Source organism: Galeopterus variegatus, unplaced genomic scaffold (genome assembly GCF_000696425.1).
Source record: "Galeopterus variegatus unplaced genomic scaffold, G_variegatus-3.0.2 Scaffold17, whole genome shotgun sequence".
In the NCBI taxonomy this organism is placed as follows: Eukaryota; Metazoa; Chordata; class Mammalia; order Dermoptera; family Cynocephalidae; genus Galeopterus; species Galeopterus variegatus.
In genome coordinates, this window is record NW_007726128.1 from 749,320 (window position 1) to 769,153 (window position 19,834).

Here is a 19,834-nt window from a genome sequence, read left to right on the forward strand (position 1 = left end):
AGAAATATCACATGTTCTCACTTATTTGTGGGAGCTAAAAATAAATAAATACACAAACAACAGGGGAGGTGAGGAGGGAAGAAGACACAACAATTACAATTCCTTGAAGTTGATACAACAAGCAAACAGAAAGGACATTGTTGGGAGGGAGGAGGGATAGGGAGGAGGGAGGGAGGGAGGTTTTGGTAATGGTCCACAATAATCAACCTCACTTATATTGACAAAAAAAAAAAAAAAAAAAAGAATGATATTAAGACAATAAAAAATAAAAAAACAATTGGCCTGGAAGTGGCATATTTCAATTCTATCCACATCCCATTGATCATAATGTAGACACATGGAGATGTCTATCTGCAAGGTAGGATTAATAGGTCTTCTGTCTAGAATGGCCCTTTGACAGGAGAAAATGTAGTGGTTCTATTACTAAAGTGAAGAGGACAGATAGCAGTCTCTGCCACAAATTATGTGATATAGAATAAAAGCTCTTTCAGACCAGGGGGCAAGATAATTGGGAGTCTGTTTTAGTCACTTCAAAGTGGTCAGGAGACCTTGATACTGCTGAGCTTCACAGGGTGCAGCTTTCTCTAGGTCTCACTGCCCTACTTCTTTTTTGCCAAGGGTACTCCTTAATCCTTCAGCATGTGACATAATAATAATTCGCATTTATTGAGCCCTTGGTATTTGCTAACACCAATATCACTATTTTATACGCATCATCTCATGTAATACTCTCAACAAACCAGTGACGTAGGCACTATTATTATTCTCACTTTACAAAGAAGGAAACTGAAACATGGAGAAGTTAAATAACTTGTGCAATTGGGATTTGATCTCATGCTTCTTAAGTCCAGAGCTCAAGTGTTTATGTGAAGAATAGCAGCTCATTTCACCCCTTAACTGAAATGCTTTATTAGTTTCCAATATCTGTTACAGCAAATTAGCACACGCTTAGTGGCTTAAAAACAGCACACATTTATGATCTTACAGTCCTGGAGGTAAGAAGTCTGAAATGGGTCTCATGGGGCTGCAATCAGAATGTTGCCAGGACTGCTTTCTTTTGGAGGCTCCAGGTGAGAATTTGTTTCCTTGCCTTCCTAGATTCTAGAGGCTGCCTGCATTCCTTTGCTCATGCCATCAGGCAGCAACTTAAACTTTGCTTCCATCATTGAATCTCCTTCTCTCACCCTCCTGCCTTCCTTTTTCACTAGGAGTACCTTGTGGTTACATTAGGGCCCACACAGATACTGTAGGATAATCTTCCCATTTCAAAACCCTTAACTTAACCACATCTGTAAAGTCCCTTTTGCCATATAGGGTGGCATATTTGCAGGTTCTAAGGATTTAGATGTGGTCATCATTGGGGAGCCATTATTCTGCCTACCACAAGTGCTTTTTTAAAGGATGTAACTTATTAATTAACAAATCTTAAGGAATTCCTCAGGCTTTCCCACCTTTGACCTACCTGTAACATTTAATATTGTCTACCACATGCTCTCTCTCAAAACTCTCCCCACTTTTAATTTTCTAGTTAAAACTTGCCTGGATTTCTACCCTCTTTGATAACTACTTTTCTCTTTCAATTCCTTCTCTTGTTCCCTTCAATGAAGATGTTCTCTTAGGACTTCTAAAATTCTTTATCCTTCTCCTCTATACTACTTACAGTGATATTCTCTTGCACCTGATTTTAGAATCTGTAACCAATATATAGACAGCATCTACCATTTGTGTAGGTTTTGCTCTTAAATTTCAATGCAACGTTTTAAACATGTCTGCTAGACATTGTCCCCTGACTGTTCTTACCTCTCCAGTTCAGCATTTCAAACTGAAATTATGATCTATTTTCCTGTATCTGCTGTTCTCTTGGGTTTAATATTTTTGTTAATGGCCCTTCATCTTCTCAGTCATCCTGTCTCATGAACTCAGTGTCCTCTTACACCCTTCTACCTCATTTGTTCCTCAAAATGTATGAATTTAACTTGTATAGTAAATTATCCTTATTTTTCCCATTTGCTCCATTTCCACTGCCGTTCGCATAGTTCTCTTGCCAGGTCTATCTCATTAGCATACCTATCTGTTTTATGCATTGCTGACAGATTTACCAGCCCAAAGCTGAGCTGCAGTCTTATTACACCCCTCCACCTCAAATACCCTTGTTTACAGAATTGTCTAGTTTTCCAGAACCTCCTTCATCTGCTTTCAACATTATTTCTTTCAGTGTGCATTTGTATACTTTTTGCTTCTTGCAACTTGGACTTCTTGTTTCCTGTTCATCATGGTCTTTCCTATCTCTGCCCTCTTGCTCATGATTTCCTTATACCTGTAATGTCTTTCTCAACTATTTACATTTATCTAAACCTAACTCTTTTTTAGGATTCAGTTTAATACTACTTCTACTAGGAAGCCTCCAGGTAATCTCTCCCTTTTTGAATTATCAGACACTTTTCCATCTTTTATTAAATTTAATACCTTTTATTCATTTATATAGTTATTTTTGAAAATGTCATTGTGGAAAAGATTGTATTAGGTTCATCACTCAATATAGGTGTTTAAGAAATGCTCTTAAAGACATGAATCGGTAAAATGGGAAAGTTGAGCAAGAGCAATGAGTTTTCAATTGGAATAACAAAAGGGGGATATCAGAATCTTGGGTTTGTATAATTGTTCCAAAAGGTACACTAAATATTATAAAATACTTAGAAAAATTAAAAACCTACTTTTAAAATTCAGATATTAATAAAGGACATATTTTTGGTGGTTATTGGGAATAATTGTAGGGAATGCCAGTGTGGGCTTTGACACCAACTCCTTTTGTTTGAATCCTGGCCAGGACAGGCAATAGTTAATAAGTTACTCAACCTATTTGTTCATATTCCTCCACTCAAAAGCTGAGATATAACATTAGCTACCTTATAAAGGATCTCATATTGCATGGAAAATAGCACCTGGCATATGATATATCTCCAGTACAGTTAGTCAATTATTAGCCATTATTATTATTTCTCAGAAGTGGGTATAGCTTTAAAAGATTGAGAAGGATTGAAGTACATGATCTTTACCATCCCTAAAATTCTATCATTCTAACACTAGCATAACTCTGCCTAATCTGTACCATCACATGCATTTATATACTAAGAGACAGTTATATTATAGCTATTTTCATCTTTATTATGCATTTATTAGGCATTAAATGCTTCTGAGACTTACTCATTTGAGTCAGTACTTACTGATTTTAGCTTTTTCAGTTTGTGGCATTAATCTTATGAAGAATTGAGGCAGGTTTTTAATATTATTTGAGTAAATTTTTCTATTGCCTTTCTTCTAGTATAGATTATAGTCCTGTCTTATAGTATTTATAACTAGTGTGTGTATGTGTGTGTGTGTGTGTGTGTGTGTGTGTGTGTGTCTGTGTTTAAGGCATTAAATTCACATAAAATGTGTTGTCATTGCAATGCAATCCTTTACTCTACAAGTTGCTTATATTTGAGAAGACTGCTTCCTCCCCCAACCCTCACCAGGCTGTGTAATTTCTTACTTTGAGAACTATTTCACAATAGTTTCATTTCTGTGTTTTTGTGTCTTAATCATTTTTCAACTAGACTACTTAGACCACACAGGGATGAATACTGTGGGTAGAAGTAGAAAAATATTTGTGTATGCTTCAAAATGCCAATATATTTTAGGTGAGCATTGTTCTATAAGTAGTAAATCATTGCTAAAAAACTACATTATTATTGTTGCTACTGAAATATACTAATTTGGTGCTGTTTGCATATTCATACTATTAACTGAGAGAATTGTTTTAGTCATGCTGAGGTCGTTCGAACTAACTTAGATATTCTTTTAGAATACATACAACTTTCACATTCTTAGTAATTATTGTGATGTAAGGCAGTGAATAAACAAACTTATTTTAATATAAACCTACATGTATTTTTTAAAATTAATAAACATTTGAATTGATTCTTTGTCATTTAATCAAGATAAGACACAATCTCTGTAAATACTACCTTGTGATTTAAAACTTTAAAATACAGAAATGTAAAATGCTAACCCTTTGGGACTATGATGACTTCTTCCCCTATGCTTTTCTTATCTTGTATGTTATCAGATTACAAGTATGAAATTATCCTTTAGTTCTTACTCCCATTTCAATCAGAATTTGTCCAGAGTAATTTGCTAAAGAATCAGTCTCACAGAAATTTCCCAGTTCTTCAAACCACAAACTAATAAGCAAAAATGTCTCATCCAAATAACAAGGTATATTTTAATTACAGAATCTTTCTGGTATTGTTGCTGATAGGTAAAAACAAATATGGTTTATTATTTTTTTCGATCCACAGGCAAAGTTTGTTGACAACTAAGAAAATGGTTTATTTTACAAATAAATATTTTTGACATAGATGTAATTGAAAGAGAATATACAAGGCATGGTAAAAGTTGTTATACAGCTGAAAAATATAACAAAATTTCAACTCATTACTTTGGTTGAAATAATTCATATATTTTGATTTTATGTTATGTAATTAAAAATGATAGCGAATGAATACCATACGATTCCCTTCACCATCAGTCAACATGTGAGAAGGCAACTTAGGGGAAACCCTGATCTGTGTGGATCCAAGTGCTTGCCACTATAGGGTTGCCAATCACACTTGCCAGACAGGATTTAAAGGAAAGCCTTTTTATTTCAGAAGACATTGACTAAGAGACAGATGGTAAAGGCCCAACTGCCTCCCCAATTGACAGGGCTGGGGTTTACATAGGTAAATTTATCAGACAAAATAGAATGCTTTGAGAGATGTATACAGAATGTAGGATGTCTTCAAGTGTGATGAACAGTTGCTTCCTGGTTTGTGAGAAAGGATGCTTTGAGAGATGTATTGGACAGGATAGGATGTCTTCTTTTGATACAATCTAAGTTAATCATTAAGGGTGAGCTATAAAGGGGAAAACAGTTCTAGAGTGTATACATGAGTGTGTGTGGGAGGTTTGTATGTTTACAAATTTTCCCCTTCTGCTAGTAAATTTTGCAATCTTGGTGAAGAAATGGATCACAGACATTTTGTCTAGCTACTTCTTGCTGGACAGGGTTGTCAAATTCTAAGGTATCCCCATGCAGAATTTCTGAGCCTGCAAATGAATTTCTTCAAGGGTTACTGTATATCCCAATAAACACTGTCTTGAATCACCCCACTTCTAATGCCCTCATAGGCCCAGTGCTACAAACAAACACAAAACCAGAAGGCATAATGATCCAGAACCAACTGTGGTTTTAGATGATGTATCCAACAGTGGAAGAGATTACCAGAGGTAGCCAGGGTCTGAAGAATTGTCTTTTCAGGCCTAAATAATCTGCAGGAAAAGAAATACCATCATATTAATTATTTTCATGTAAATTTCAACTTTGAATCTGTAATCAGCTGGATTTCCCAGCCGTCTGGATTGTATCTCTTCACTCGGGTATGATGCACCCAGCTTTTGAGTTCCTTCAGCTTTACTGCTGAATGAGTGACAAGTAACACATCATAAGGTCCAAACCATCTTGGTTACAGCTGTGAATCAGGGTGTTTTTCGCTCTAGGTCTTGAGCAGGAGTTGGTCACCAGGTTTTATAGCATGTAGAGGGATATCTGTTGGGTAAGCCAACCTATTAGAAGCAAATTCATGTAACATAGTTAAAGTAGCTCCGATTAAGTTTTACATAGTGTTGTATAAGTAATTCTCCTTTGGGGGAGGAAGAGTTGGTAGGCCCTTGTGCCCGAGTCAATTGTCTTCCATACAGAATTTCATAAGGACTTAAACCTACATTGCTCCTGGGGACCACCCATATCCTCAGCAGGGCCAAAGGTAATACTTGGACCCAGGTTAGATTTGTTTCCTGACAACAGGTGGCCAGGACCCTTTTCAGGGTTTGATTCATCTATTCTGTTTTCCCTGCGGACTGTGTCCTGTGGCTTCCAAGGAGTATGTAGTTTTCAATTTATATTTAATAGTCTGGTCACTTCTTGGGTAATTTTGGAAATGAATGCTGATCTGTTGTCATTCTGCAGTGTTTGTGGTAAACTGAAATGGAGAATAATCTCCTGCAAAAGTACTTTAATCACTTCTGTGGCCTTTTCTGTTCTAGTGGGGAAAGCTTCTATCCACTCAGTAAAAGGGTCTAGTAAAACAAGCATATAATGAAGGTTTCCTGGAGCCTTGGGCATCTGTGTGAAGTCCATTTGCCAATCTTCACCTGGGTAAGTGCTGCACCATGTACTCCTGCTGTTGGAATCTTGGGGCCACCTCTGGGTCTCCAGGAATTATTGTGGACACAGATCAGGCAGCCAGAAACAACACTGAATTATCCTTTGCAAGATGGGTCCTATCAAGTTAGGTTTTATCTGTTCCAGGGTTGCATTATGTCCAGAGTGAGTGCTCTGGTGTATTTGGTTAAGGATGGGTCTCATGAAAGTAGCTGGTAAAAGTACTTGTTTGGTGGAATCTATCATCTACCCAGTGTCTGAGCCCAGTCTGAAATCCTGTTCAGTACCTCTCTTGAGATCCTCAGCATATACAGGTTTTTGAGTCAAATCTAGAGGAATTTGAGGAATCAATGCTAGCAGTAGAGGGGCCTGCTTTGCAGTCCATTTAGTGGCTTCATCTGCTTTACTGTTACCGCAGGTTACCTCATTGTCAACCTTTTGGTGACCTCTAGAGTGGACGATTGCTACTTCCCAGAGAGTGAAACTGCTTGCAGCAGTTCTAATATCTGATCTGCATGTTTTATTTCTTTGTTCCCAGAAGTCAAAAGTCCTCTCTCTCTCTCTAGATAGCCCTGTGAGCATGAGCTATCATAAAAGCATGTTTAGAGTTAGTATAAATATTTACTTTGATTCCTTTAGCCAGGGTTAGAGCTCAAGTGAAAGCAATTAGTTCAGCTTTTGGCACTGAGGTACTGGGAGGAAGAGCCTGGGCTTTTATTACCTGTTGAAGTGTAACTACAGCATATCCAACTTGATGCTTCCTCTGCTCTGTAAAGCTGCTGCAATCCATATACAACTCTATATCAGGTGCTTCAAGAGGTTGTTCAGTCAAGTCAGGTTGGCTAGAATGAACTTGGTTGATTCTTTGCACAAAGTCATGATGTGGGGCATCCGGAGAGGCAGTTAGAAGAGTGGGGGACTCATAGTAGACAGAGCATTTAAGGTGACATTAGGATTGTCTGGTGTGATGGCCTAACATTTGCTGAGCCTTCCTGCTGTCAGCCAGTATCTCTTCTTCTGTTTTAAGAGGGGAGCACATAGTACATAGTGTACCCAGTATTGGGCTGACTCAGGGTAAAATTTTCAGCTTCTTTGACTATGTCACAAGTTGTGGTCACTGACTGCAAACATGTGGGCCATCCTTTAGTCACAGGTTCTAATTGCTTAGAAATATATACCACTGATCACTTCTGGCTTCCCAGTTCTGGGTCAATATGCCTAACCCATTCCCTTGCCTCTCTTGTACAGAGAGGTCAAAGGGTGTCCAGAGATCTGGTAGGCCCAGAGCAGGGACAGTCAACAATCTTTCCTTAATGGCCAAAAAGTGTTTTTAGCATTTTCTAGTCTACTTGAGATGTTCTTTTCCCCCCCTTTAAAGACCTCATATAGAGGTTTGGCTATGAGACCAAAGCCTGGAATCCAGATACAACAAAATCTGGCAATTTCCAGAAATCCAAGCAACTGTTTATGGGTGTTAGGGACTGCAAGTTGGGAAATGGCTCTCATCTATCAGGCAATAGATTTCTTTGCACCTGTGAGATTTCATATCCCAAATACTTTACAGATGCTTGGGCAATCTGAGCCTTCTTAGGGGAGACTTCATATCCTTTTTCAGCCAGATGGTTTAATACCTGACAACAATGTTAGAGAGAAGATTCTTCGTCTAAGCCGGTAATCAAAATATCATCCACATATTGTATAATTTTCACATTTAACAAAATCAATGGGTGCAAATCTAGAGCCTATATTTCCCCAAATATGGAGGTAGAATTTTTAAACCCTTGGGAAAACAATATTGTTGTTTAGTCTTAGTTTCAGTATCCTCCTATTGGGGAAAATGCCAAAATAATTTTCTCTTAAGCCTGTTTTGTCCTTGAAGTAATATTTGTTTTTGAAACAATGTTTGTTTGTTACAGTAATCTGGCCTCTAATCACTACTTGCATTTTTGGCTTTTGTAACTGAGCTTGCTTATCTATGCTAGCCTATTGAATGCTGAGAAAAAAAAAAAAATGTAAAAACTCTGGAAGAGTCTGCTTATAAAAACTTTGTGAGACCTGATCTCAGGGTCCAGATTTTCAAGCATGAGCTTATCTGGGCTGCCAGTGTAATAAATACCTGACTCTCCAGCCCTCTGAATGCTGACTGCTTCTTGCCAAGTCCATTTCCACAACACTCCCATTCAAATGCAAAGAGTTCCTGGGATTCACAGGCCAGTAGGATACTAAAGAAGGCATCTTTCAAATTAAAAACAGAAAAGTATGTGAAGTCCCCGGTCAAGGTAGTCAGTAAAGTGTGTGGGTTGGCTACCACTGGATAGAGGTCTTCTGTTATCTGATTGATAGCCCTCAAGTCCTGAACAAAGCTGTATTCCTGGGTTCCTGGTTTTAATACTGGGAGTGTAGGAGTGTTGTAAGGGGACCAACAAGGTCTCAGCAGACCAAGTTGCAAACATTTAGCAACCAATGGCTGAATGCCTAGTTGGGATTGTAGTTTCAGGAGTTACTGTCTAATTCTTGGTTTCTTGTGCCCAGCCTTAGTTTTTATTACCTGTGGGGTGATGTCTACTTTCCTGGGGGTCCCATTGGCCCATTCTTGAGGGTCTACTCAGTCCTTTATAGCCTCTAGGATTACTAGGTCCAGCCTAGTTTCAGAAACCAAGGCAGCCTATAAAGTCCATGCTCGCTCTTCTGGAACAAAGATATGAAGCTAATGTTTCCCAAAGGTAATTTGTGCTTAGATTTTGGTTAGTAAGTCTTGTCCCCATAAAGGAATTGGGTGTTTAGGCATATTCCAAAAGCTATGGATCAATATATTAGAGCTAATCTTGAATTCTAGGGGCTGTAAGAAATGGCACTAAGCTGGCTTTCCAGATACTTGTTACTGATATAGATTTCGGGGTTAATTTAACTAACTTTAAATTAAGAACAGAGTAGGTGGCTCCAATGTCAATAAAAAATCAGTCATTTTTCCTCCCACCTCTAAAATTGTCCAAGGTTCTTGGTGGGAGAGGGATATTGCAGGTAGATTTTCTAATGCCTGTAAAAGAACCTCTGGACCTCATCATTTAGTTTCCCCATCAGCTAAGCTGACCATCTGGAGCATATTTTCATTTTTGTTTTTCCTTAATTTTAGGCAATCTTTATGCCAGTGACAATCTATCTTACAATGAGCACACTGAATCTTAGTTAAAGGAGGACCAGATGAGGGCCCCTTCTGAGAAGGCTTTCTATTTTGTGGGCCTCTTCCTGTTTTCTGATTTTGAGCTAGGGCCACTGCTATGAGTTGGGCCTCTCTCTTATCTTTCTGTTGATTGTTTAACTGATCCTGATGAGAAAAACCATATAGGCTACTTTCACTAGATGGGACACTGGCAGGTTTAAGTCTATTTCCAATTTTTGCAGTTTTTGTTGGATATCAGGTGAACTTTGTCCTATAAAGCTTATATTAACAAATTGGGTATTTTCTGGATTATTTGGGTTCACATCTGTGTATTTACAATAAGCCTCCAGAATCTATTCCAGAAATGCATACAGATTTTCATTAGATTCCTGCCTTAATTCATGTACTTTGTTCAGACTTTAGATTTTGGGTACTCCTTTCTGCAATTCCACCAGTATGCATGCCTGAAAATGTTGGATGCTACCTTTATCACTGTTGTTGGGATTCCATTCAGGATTGCAGTAGGGGACAGCTTCCTTGCTGCCAGTTCTTACCAGGTCATTGAAGTCCTTGATATGTAGTTGGCTGTTTTCTTCCCTGGCTTTCTCTAGTACTAATCAGCATTCCTCCAAGGTTAATAGAACAGTTAGAAGATTCTGTATGTCTGCTTGAATAGGGTGGTGGGTGGTAAAAATAAACTAAAAGAGTTCAGTCATTTTAATAGGGTCCTCCCAATAAGTAGGGTTATTTTGTTTCCAATTATAAAGGTCAGAGATTACTACCTCTGTATACCCACATCATTCCTGCTGGTTGTCCATCTTCCTTTAGTCTACATGTGGGCATTTGTCTTAAGAGTATAGCCCCACTGGGGAAGAGAACCCCCTGCCAAATGGAGTACCCTTTTGGGTATGAGAGGGGGAGACCATGTTCTTAACCAGGCCAGGTTCCTTTCCTTTGAGTAAATATAGGGATGGGTATAAAGTTGGAGGTGAAATTCTAGGTCCCTTAATATTATAAGGTGCAGATCAAATAGGGGTAGCCATCCCTGGCTTATTAATTGGTGGTTGTATATCTGCTTTTTGTGGGTCATTGGACATCACTGGAATCAAGATGGAGGCCAACACGGCAGTGGGGGTCTGAGGGCCTTGGCCACGCCCCCCAACACCCACAACCAGCCCAACAACAACCACCGAGCTGCCACAGGAAGCATCCTGGGCTCTCCTGAGCTGGGGCAGTGGGGGACCAAGAGCCTCGGCCACACTCCGCTGACACCCACAACCAGCCCAGCGATGACCACTGAGCCACCACAGGAAGCACCCTGGACTCCTGAGCTGGGGCAGTAGAGGGGCAATGGCTTCAGCTACACCCCTCTAACATCTGTACCCAGCCCAGCAAGCCACCACTAGAAGCCCTCTGTTCTCCCATGCAGGAATGAGGGGGGTGCCACAGACCTTAACCCTGCCCCTCCTCCTTTCTCCCTCTCTTTCCTATTTCCTTCCCCCTTTTCACTCTCCCACTGCCCCCAAACTATTTCACAACAACATAATAGAATGTAAAAGAAAAATATTAATAGATAAATAAAGTTTAAAAAAAAAGATGGAAACCAGGCTAAGAACAGGCCCAGGACCTGGATCAGGCAAATATGCCTGGAGAGGTAAAGGATGAGGAGCTAAGGGGGTAATACGGACAGATGGTGGAGGAGTCCCTCTCTCAGCTGCTTGCTCCACAAGAGGTGGAGGCACGGCCCATTCATATAAAAGATGTGGCTGCAGAAACACAATAGGTTTCTTTTCTTTCTTTTTTTTTTTTAATTTTGGAACTCCTCCAACCTTTGCATCACCAATTTACAATTTTCCTGATCTGTTTCACTTTGATACAGCAAAATGAAAGATTGGACATATGGAATCTCATCCCATTTACCCTGATTATGACAAAATAGATCCAAATGTAAGATTGTATTATAATTTAAACTTTCATTTACAGGCCACTTCTCCTGATCTACCAATGTATATTGTGGCCATGAATTATCACAAAAGAAAATCATATTCTTCTTTTTCATGGGCTCATAGCTATACTCAGCTCAATTTTGTAATATACATCCTAGAGGACCAATAACTGGGAGAGATGGTTGATTTCCCATATCAACTCGCACAAACAACACACTTACCAAAGTACTATTCACAACAAATAGTACACTTACAAATAGGCCTGTCAAATGAACCCCTGGTGAATCCTTATAACATTATGGGCAAAATACTGTAAAACAGGGTTCTCTAAATACCATACAACTGCCCATGTGGGGGTACCAAAAAAGACTCACTTGTCTTGACCAGGAAATACAATCCTTTCTCTTATGGGTGAGTTTCAGTTTTCAATGCACAAGTAGCTGGGAACATCCGAAGGGCTGGGAATTGCTGGTCATGTCCCCTGCCTAAAAAGGGTTCAGCAGCCGCTTGGACAACAAGGCAGAAATTCCCATTTCCCAGAGGCCACCCGAGCTGAAAGAAGCTCTCTGCCTCCCATTGGGCACCAAAAAATTGGTAACAAATGAGTTCTGTAAGATTTCCCTTCACCATTAGCCAACATGTGAGAGGACAACTTAGTAAGGGGAATTCCTGACCCATGTGGGTCTGAGTGCTCACTGCTGTAGGACTGCCAGTCACACTCACCAGATAGAACTTAAAGGAAATCTATTTATTTGGGAAGGTGTTGGCCAGGAGACAGACGGTAAAGTCCCAACTGCTTCCCCAATCGACTGACGGTTGGAATTTATATAGGTAAATGTATTGGGCAAAATAGGATGCCTTGAGAGATGTATTGGGTGAGACAGGATGCTTTGAGAGATGTATACAGGATGTAAGATGTCTTCAAGTGTGATGGACAGCCACTTCCTGCTTTGCAAGAGAGGATGCTTTGAGAGATGTATTGGCCAAGACAGGATGTCTGCTTTTGATACAATCTTAGTTAATCATTAAGTTTTAGCTATAAAGGGAAAATAAAGTTAGTTCTATAGTGTATACATGAGTGTGTGTGTGGGGTGGGGGGGAGTTTCAACATTTACAAAATCAACTGAATATATAGTACTGATTCTCAACTTTGGTCACATATTAGAATCACTCAGGGAGCTTTGAAAAACAGGCTATTAACATCACAATCTCTGGGAGTGAAGTAAGGGCATACACAATTTTTAAGAGCTTCTAAGGTGATTCCAACAATCAAGCAGGTTTGAGAATCACTGGGATAAATACTTTGGTTCTTTCTACCATGTTGACATATGTGTGTGAGCATGTGTGTGTGTTCACATATGTGTAGAGATAATAAAATGCCATTTTAAAATTCTGCATGTGTGAATTTTACTATGATAATAACAACACTTTATTATTATAAGGCTAACTTTTAATGAGCTAAGTGCCATTCAAGTTATCAGTGCAATTAATGTATTCCCTTACATAAACCTCACACTAACCATGTGGAATATTCATTCTCTTCATTTTAATTTTAAAGAAACTGAGGCACAGTGATGCAAAGTTACTTGTCCAATTTCATACCACCAATAAGTTGTAGAGCCAGGATTTGAAGATGAGCCCTCTGATTCAGATTCTGAGCTGCTAATCATTTTGCCACACTGCATTTAGTAGTAATTTATAGGTTACTAAGTGTTTATATGTAAGAAAAAATTAGATAATGGTTAAAACTGCTATGAAAATATAGATAAGGTCATCAAAGGTATTTATTGCTATTTATGTATTACTTGATACAAGAAAGCTAATTTACTAAAATCACTCTATGTTTTAGTATACTTCTTAAAATTGAATGTATCCTTGTTTAAAAGATAAAGTTCAGCTAATGTGCAGAAATCTCAGAGAGCATCTGGAAGGTACTAATAAATAAGAAGCTTTCTCATATTTTCACTTTTGGAAATTATAGGCTGATAAATCAAATCTGTTTACTATAGTGGCCATGTTCTTTAACTTCAAAAAATATTTAGATATTGAGGATAAAGTTCTATGAAGCCTGTAGATGGCAGCAATTTTCTGTTATTGGGCATTTGCTCTTGATAAGTCCTTCTAGCTGGAGAGCTGACTGAAATTAGATGTAGGACGGCAATCTGTGGTAGCTATGTACTAAGATATCAAGTGGAGGTGTATTTTCTACTGGGCTTTCCAAAAGCAATATTCTGTTATTGGTTTTGAAAGGCTATCCCATGCTCTTTATTTGAATTAGGATTGAATCACATTTGTCTGGTTATGAAAGGAAAAACTGAACCAAATGCAGGGCTTTCTCAACAAAAGCAATGTCAGGCAGCATTCTGTTATCATTCTTTGACGTTGTATTTAGGCAGTTACACATTTTTTCTAAATATAGTGACCTGCATGATTTATGTGGAATTCCAAAAGCAATGATCCAGTAAACTTACTAATAGTTTCAGTAAATTTGCTTCATGGATCCCGCATCCAATGATTGCCTTCTGCTCTTGGCATTTTCTGCCTAATATGGCATGTAATATGGTTCAAATTGAGAGTTTTATTTTGTCAAATCACTCACTGGAATGTCTAGTGAAGATTTTTACTGTGTATTAGACAAATCGAAGCCACTGATGGTTTGGATTGCATTGCTTTTGAAGGCTTTATTAGAGTTGTCAAGGAAAAATGTCATCCATACCTCTATTGCCCTTCAAATAAATTTACTTAAAATATCTTGGATATTCCTTATTTTTATGTAAAATTACATAGAAGTACTAAGATTGCTATAATTTAAATAACTCCTTGTGATGATTATAATTCTTTAGATTGGATAACTGGTATTGATGAGAAAGAATGTTTCCATTAATAAATTTTAAAAGAATTAGATTGTTAGCTCTCCAGGCTCCAAACATTTGGAACTTTCCCAGCACTGTCTGAGCTAAAAGAAAAAGAGACACGTTTTTTGAATCTGCCCCTCCATGGGTCCCCCTCTGAATGCTATTCAGATAAGTTTTGGCATATATGTTACCCAAGCTGATTTTATTTTGTTTGTTTTTTCATTAAAAAAAAAAAATATTTGTCCGTGGTCCAGAATCCAAATAAATATTTTTGGAAGCAGAATACCTTGTCCAAAAGTTGACAAGTCCGAGTAAATATTCATATTTACCAAGATCAAATGAGAGATGAAATGACCCCAAACCACTTATTTATGGGAGCTCATTTTCTTTATATAACTGGTGCTGAAGAGAAGATAAAAGCTAATGAGCTTCAGGGATTTGCCCCATAATTAGTTTTACACTGTCATGGATACAGTGAACATAAAATGATACACTATTTGTATAGTAAAATGCCTTTACAATTCTGACATGTAAGGACAAGAGAAGCATCTGATTTCTGTTGAGTTAGTGAAGGAATTTCTTTATATAGCCACCTGTAGGGATATGATTAATACTGCAACATCATTTTATAGTAAAGTGCTTGATGGGCTTAACTTTGTTTTATGACAGAACTGTCATCTAACTATTTTTTAATTGTTTAAAATAAGAGAGACTATCAATATAGTCAGTTTCTTTCATTTACAAAAGTGTTTAATGAACCAGAGAAATGTATCCTTACTCTCTAGTTTTACCAGCCTTATGGTTAGTGACAGAGATGAAAATAGTGAGCATCAGAGGTCCGAAGGAATTTTGTTTTAGTGCCAAGAATCAAACTGTCTATAGGCCACTTCTTAGAGCCAGGGGATATTATTCCCAATTTCAACTAGATATCAAAAACTTGAGACCTATTAACTCATTCTTTTACTTAATAAATATTTCAGTGCCTACTTTATGCAGTCAATGCACAAAATGTGAACAAGAGAGGTGTGATTTCCATGCCCAAGGAATTTAGATTCTTTCAGAAGACAAGAAGATTAAACAACTAATTTCAAAGTAATTATAAAAATTATAAACAACTAATTACATAGTACTTTTTAAAACTATAACCATGCTATTTATGATGAAGGAGAAGTAGAGGGTGTCATGAAAATGTTTAAAAGAACAGTCTAGCGCAATCTGGGATTTCAAAGAAGAGTTTCTTAAAGTTTATTTTAAATTTTTTATGTAAAATAAAATATTTTGACATATACATAGTTTAACTGTTTCCACTGATGAATTAAAGCTCTACTTTTACACAATATGGTTATAGGAAAACTCAAGGGGAAAAATATGCAGGAATATGAATAAGTCGCCATGTTCTGTTAGCACAAATACGTGTATATTGGTTCTCTAAGTTCTTAACAAAAAAATCTCTCACACATGTGAGATGGACATACATTTATTTAAGTGGGAGAAGATATATTTGTCTTTTAGAAATGCATTTAAGTGCCATTTAAATAAATTAAATTTGCTTTTATATTACTTTGTAAGATAATCCACAGTATAGAACCGTATAAGTGGATTAAGTTTTCCTGGGAATAAACGGGCTAAAATTTGAGAATATTTCCTAACGAAAAGAATGTTGAATTTGGATGCATGTTAATGTATAAAAACAAGTCAGGAAAATATGTGATGTTCAGCCCTGTGTATAGATTTGTCCTCTCTCATGAAAGTTAGAACAGACTTGTAAACATTGGCACTTCATCAGAGTACAAGAAGGACAAAACACCATTCAAACTTTTTAGATTGAATTCTTATCATTTTCAAAATATAGAGAATTGATTAACAGTGATGGAATTTGATTTTAATAATAGAACTTTTTTTAAAGCTTAAGAGTTTAAGAGTTGCTGGAAATGTTTAAACCCGGGATGTCCCAACCACAGCGTCCTGCTGCTCCTGGTACACATAGGTGTTTGGATTCTGGGACAGCTGCATCTGGCATGGGCCTCAGGCTGCTTCTACTCATGGAAGAAAGAGGCAGGGAGCCAGTGGGTAAAAGCAGATCACATGGTGAGAGGAAGCAAGACAGAGAGAGAGGGGGGAGAGAGAGAGAGAGAGAGAGAGAGAGAGAGAGAGAGAGAGAGAGAGAGAGAGGAGGTGAGAGAGATTCTGACCATCAACAACAAATTTAGTGGAAAATAAAAAAAACACACAGAAAAGAGAAACACCATAAAATGACAAGCAACCAAAATGACAAAATTCAATCCCTGAAGATGCAGCTAAATAAAATGTTATTTTGATGTTAGAATTTTTTTTTTTACTCTTAAAATACAAGTGTACTTCAAAAAGTTTGTGTAAAAGATAATACAAATCTTTTCATAAACTTCTTGAAGTATCCTTGTATGTGCAAAAATGCTCTAACTTCTCATATTTTAGACATTCTACTTTTCATTAAAAAATTCTGTTTTTATCTACTTGGTCCTTGACATACTGTCAAGTTTCGTCAGTTAAGTCAACAGATGTTTGCTTTTCTCATCAGTCTTATCAAGGGTTCTTTGTTGATGGGTATTATTTTCTTATTCAGAATATTGTTGTTTTGTTTTTCTAAAACATAATTTTCTATAATTTATTTTGAAGTTTCTATTAGCCTAGGTAAATTAATCTAAAACTATTCAGTTCTTTCTTAACATGAACATGAGTTTAAAAACATGGCAAACTTGATTCCAGTCATTTTAATTTTGCTGCAAAAGTTATTCTACTATTGCTTGATGAATGTACTAATTATCCTGATCTGAGCATGACATATGGCACACAGGTATTGACATTCAGTACTGTACCTCACAGATATGTACAGACAATTAGGTTTCAATAAACTTTTAAAAAAGAATTTATTTTGTGCTTAGTTCCTACAAATCTCATCTTCAAAGAAATCATTTGCTATCTTACCGACATATAGCATATACAGACACTTGCTCAAAATAGCCACATTTGAGAATGTTTTGTGCACATTAATAATGATGGATATGTTTTCCTTGATATTTAACACTTTGTTATATTCAAACATAGTGCTACTGATGGCATTTAATGAACTAGACTTATTTCTTGTGGTAAAAAAATAGTCAAGGAAGGATTTACTAAGTCTTCAACCCCATAAATTATTATTATTATTATTATTATTATTATTATTGTTATTCTGCAAAAGATAGTGACCATCTGTTCTCTGTCTCCACTGCAGCCAGAACATGTTGAAATAAACTTAAACTGCAGTATGAGGTAGTTAGGTTAGAATAATTGAGGATTTCCTGACAGGGTTGTTAAATATTGAAATGAATCAGGAAGAAAGATTGTGAAATCTTCTTAGATTCTTTTTTTTTTTTTCTTATTAAATAGAACGATATGTCTTTGGTATGTGCTAGTTTGGCTTGTAAGCTGATAGACTTCTCAAAGTTTAGTTATCTCTACCTATGATCTCATAAAGATGTTCTTTCAAATGTTAATGTCAGCAAGAGGACCATGAAAAATTAACAATAATCAAATAATAGCCAAGATTTATTGAGCTTTTATTATGTAGTAAGCTCTGAGTGAAGTACAAGCATCTTTCCATTTGAATATGGCAATGGATTAGGTAGCTCAGTCTATATGGATTATGTTTGGAAATTCTATATACATATGATGGCTGCTACACTCCAAAAAGTCATTGCTAATAGCAGATTTGTAAATTTCTTAAACTTACTGTAAGGATTGAAGAGTCACCCCTTCTATAACACTGATAATTTCCTGATTTTGAGAGGTACAGAAATGTAGCATGGGAAGTGACTTGTTTAGATCACTTTGGCTGTGTTATATGACACAGAGAACCTGACTATGGGTTTCATGGAGCTCTATCAGGGTACTTGTTGCTTCTAATATTCCATACTGTTTCTAATGATAACATGATTGTGGGCACTCCTGGGTTCAGAGTGTGCCTGGAATAATTCAGTGAGCTAAAGATCATGGCATTTTTCTTCCAAAAGGCAGAATGCCCTTCTGCAAAAGAATGAAACTGAATGACCATCAGTAATTATAATTTAGAAAAGAAACCTATGTTTTTAATGTCTCCAGACCTTTGAAGCCCAAATATGTATATCCATCTCTTCCTTTTCTGAAACAAATCCTTCACTTTAGTTTTTCGTAATAGTTAAATCTTAGGTCTTCCCTGAGTTTGCCAGTCCCATGTGATCAGACATGTTTTTGTATTTGTTCTTTGTGTTGTTTTGATTGTAAACTTTAGCAACAGGGATGGGCCTGATTTCACAACCTTGTAAGCATGCCCAGAGGTTTCATCAATGGGAGATGCCGTAAGCACAACTAAAAAAATAATAATCATGAAAACATGTAAGTTGGCAGACAGTGTGCTACAATCCCCTGATGAAAAGAAAGAACGTGTTCTTCTTTTGATAAGGCTTCCCAAATGCACTCTTATTCTTTAGCTATGCTTGTACTACAGTTGATGTTTCCATGAATTCTAGTATAAATCACATGAATTTTAGCAGTCCTCAAAGATGAGAGCAGTGAACAAGAAGCCCAGAAGTCTGAGTTCTAATCGAGGATTGCCATTTGAGTCACCAATATTAAATTGACACAGACCTCAAAATTGAAATGTATTTTCCTGTGGCTTTAAAGTTGTTTCATACGTTTTTTTTTTTTTAAAGAGCAGCAATAAAAAATAGCACAGAAGTATCTTTAAAGCCAGATATTTTCATGACATAGGTAACTCACAGAATGTAAATTAAGCACCCTGAAAAAAATGAGCGAATAATTTACTAACTTAATACTGCCTTCTTGGCTTCATTTAAACTATTTTTTTTTAAAATTGCTGCTAGAACTCTGTCATTCCCAATCTATGTGGGCAAGTGGCTTTAATTTTTTTTTTTTTTTTTTTTGGCTTAAAACAGGGCAGTGTAATACAGTGGACACTTGTTTGGGCTCTACAATTAGAAAGTCCTATTAGTGGTGTGGATTTGGGCAAACTGCATAACTTCATTTGCTTGACTGTAAAATGAGGATGTAACACGGGCGCCCCAAATCTGAGAGGGCACTCATGTACTGTATGCCTATTCCAAAGAACTTACCTAGTGTTCCATAAGTAGAGACATCAGTTTATTAGAATTACAGGAGTTGCTGATGGCAGCGGGTCGGCTGGATATCCATTCTGCCACTGGGTACATACAACAGTTACACAGTGAACAGGTCAAAGTAGGTGTAAATCATTTGCAAGCTTATGCTCAGACCCTCACCTAGCTCACAAAACTAGGCAAGCAGGACATCTGGCTGAGTAGATAAGTTAATCTACTTGCTACTCTCCTGGTGCCAGAGTGCTTTAGCATCAATGGGCTAATTCATTTACTTAGGATCTCTGCTTCCTCCAGTCTTCAGTTTGTCTTAAAGGGGACGTGCCTTTCCTTGGGTAACTACCTTTGCCAGGGGCATTTTCCCAGGGGAAACAGGGGAACTCTTGTATGCACAAGGAAGGGTAATAAGGCAATGTCCAGCATTTACTCTACAGAGTATAGTAACAGTACTTAATTCACAGAACTGTGAGGATTCAGTGAAATAATTCAGATAATATCAT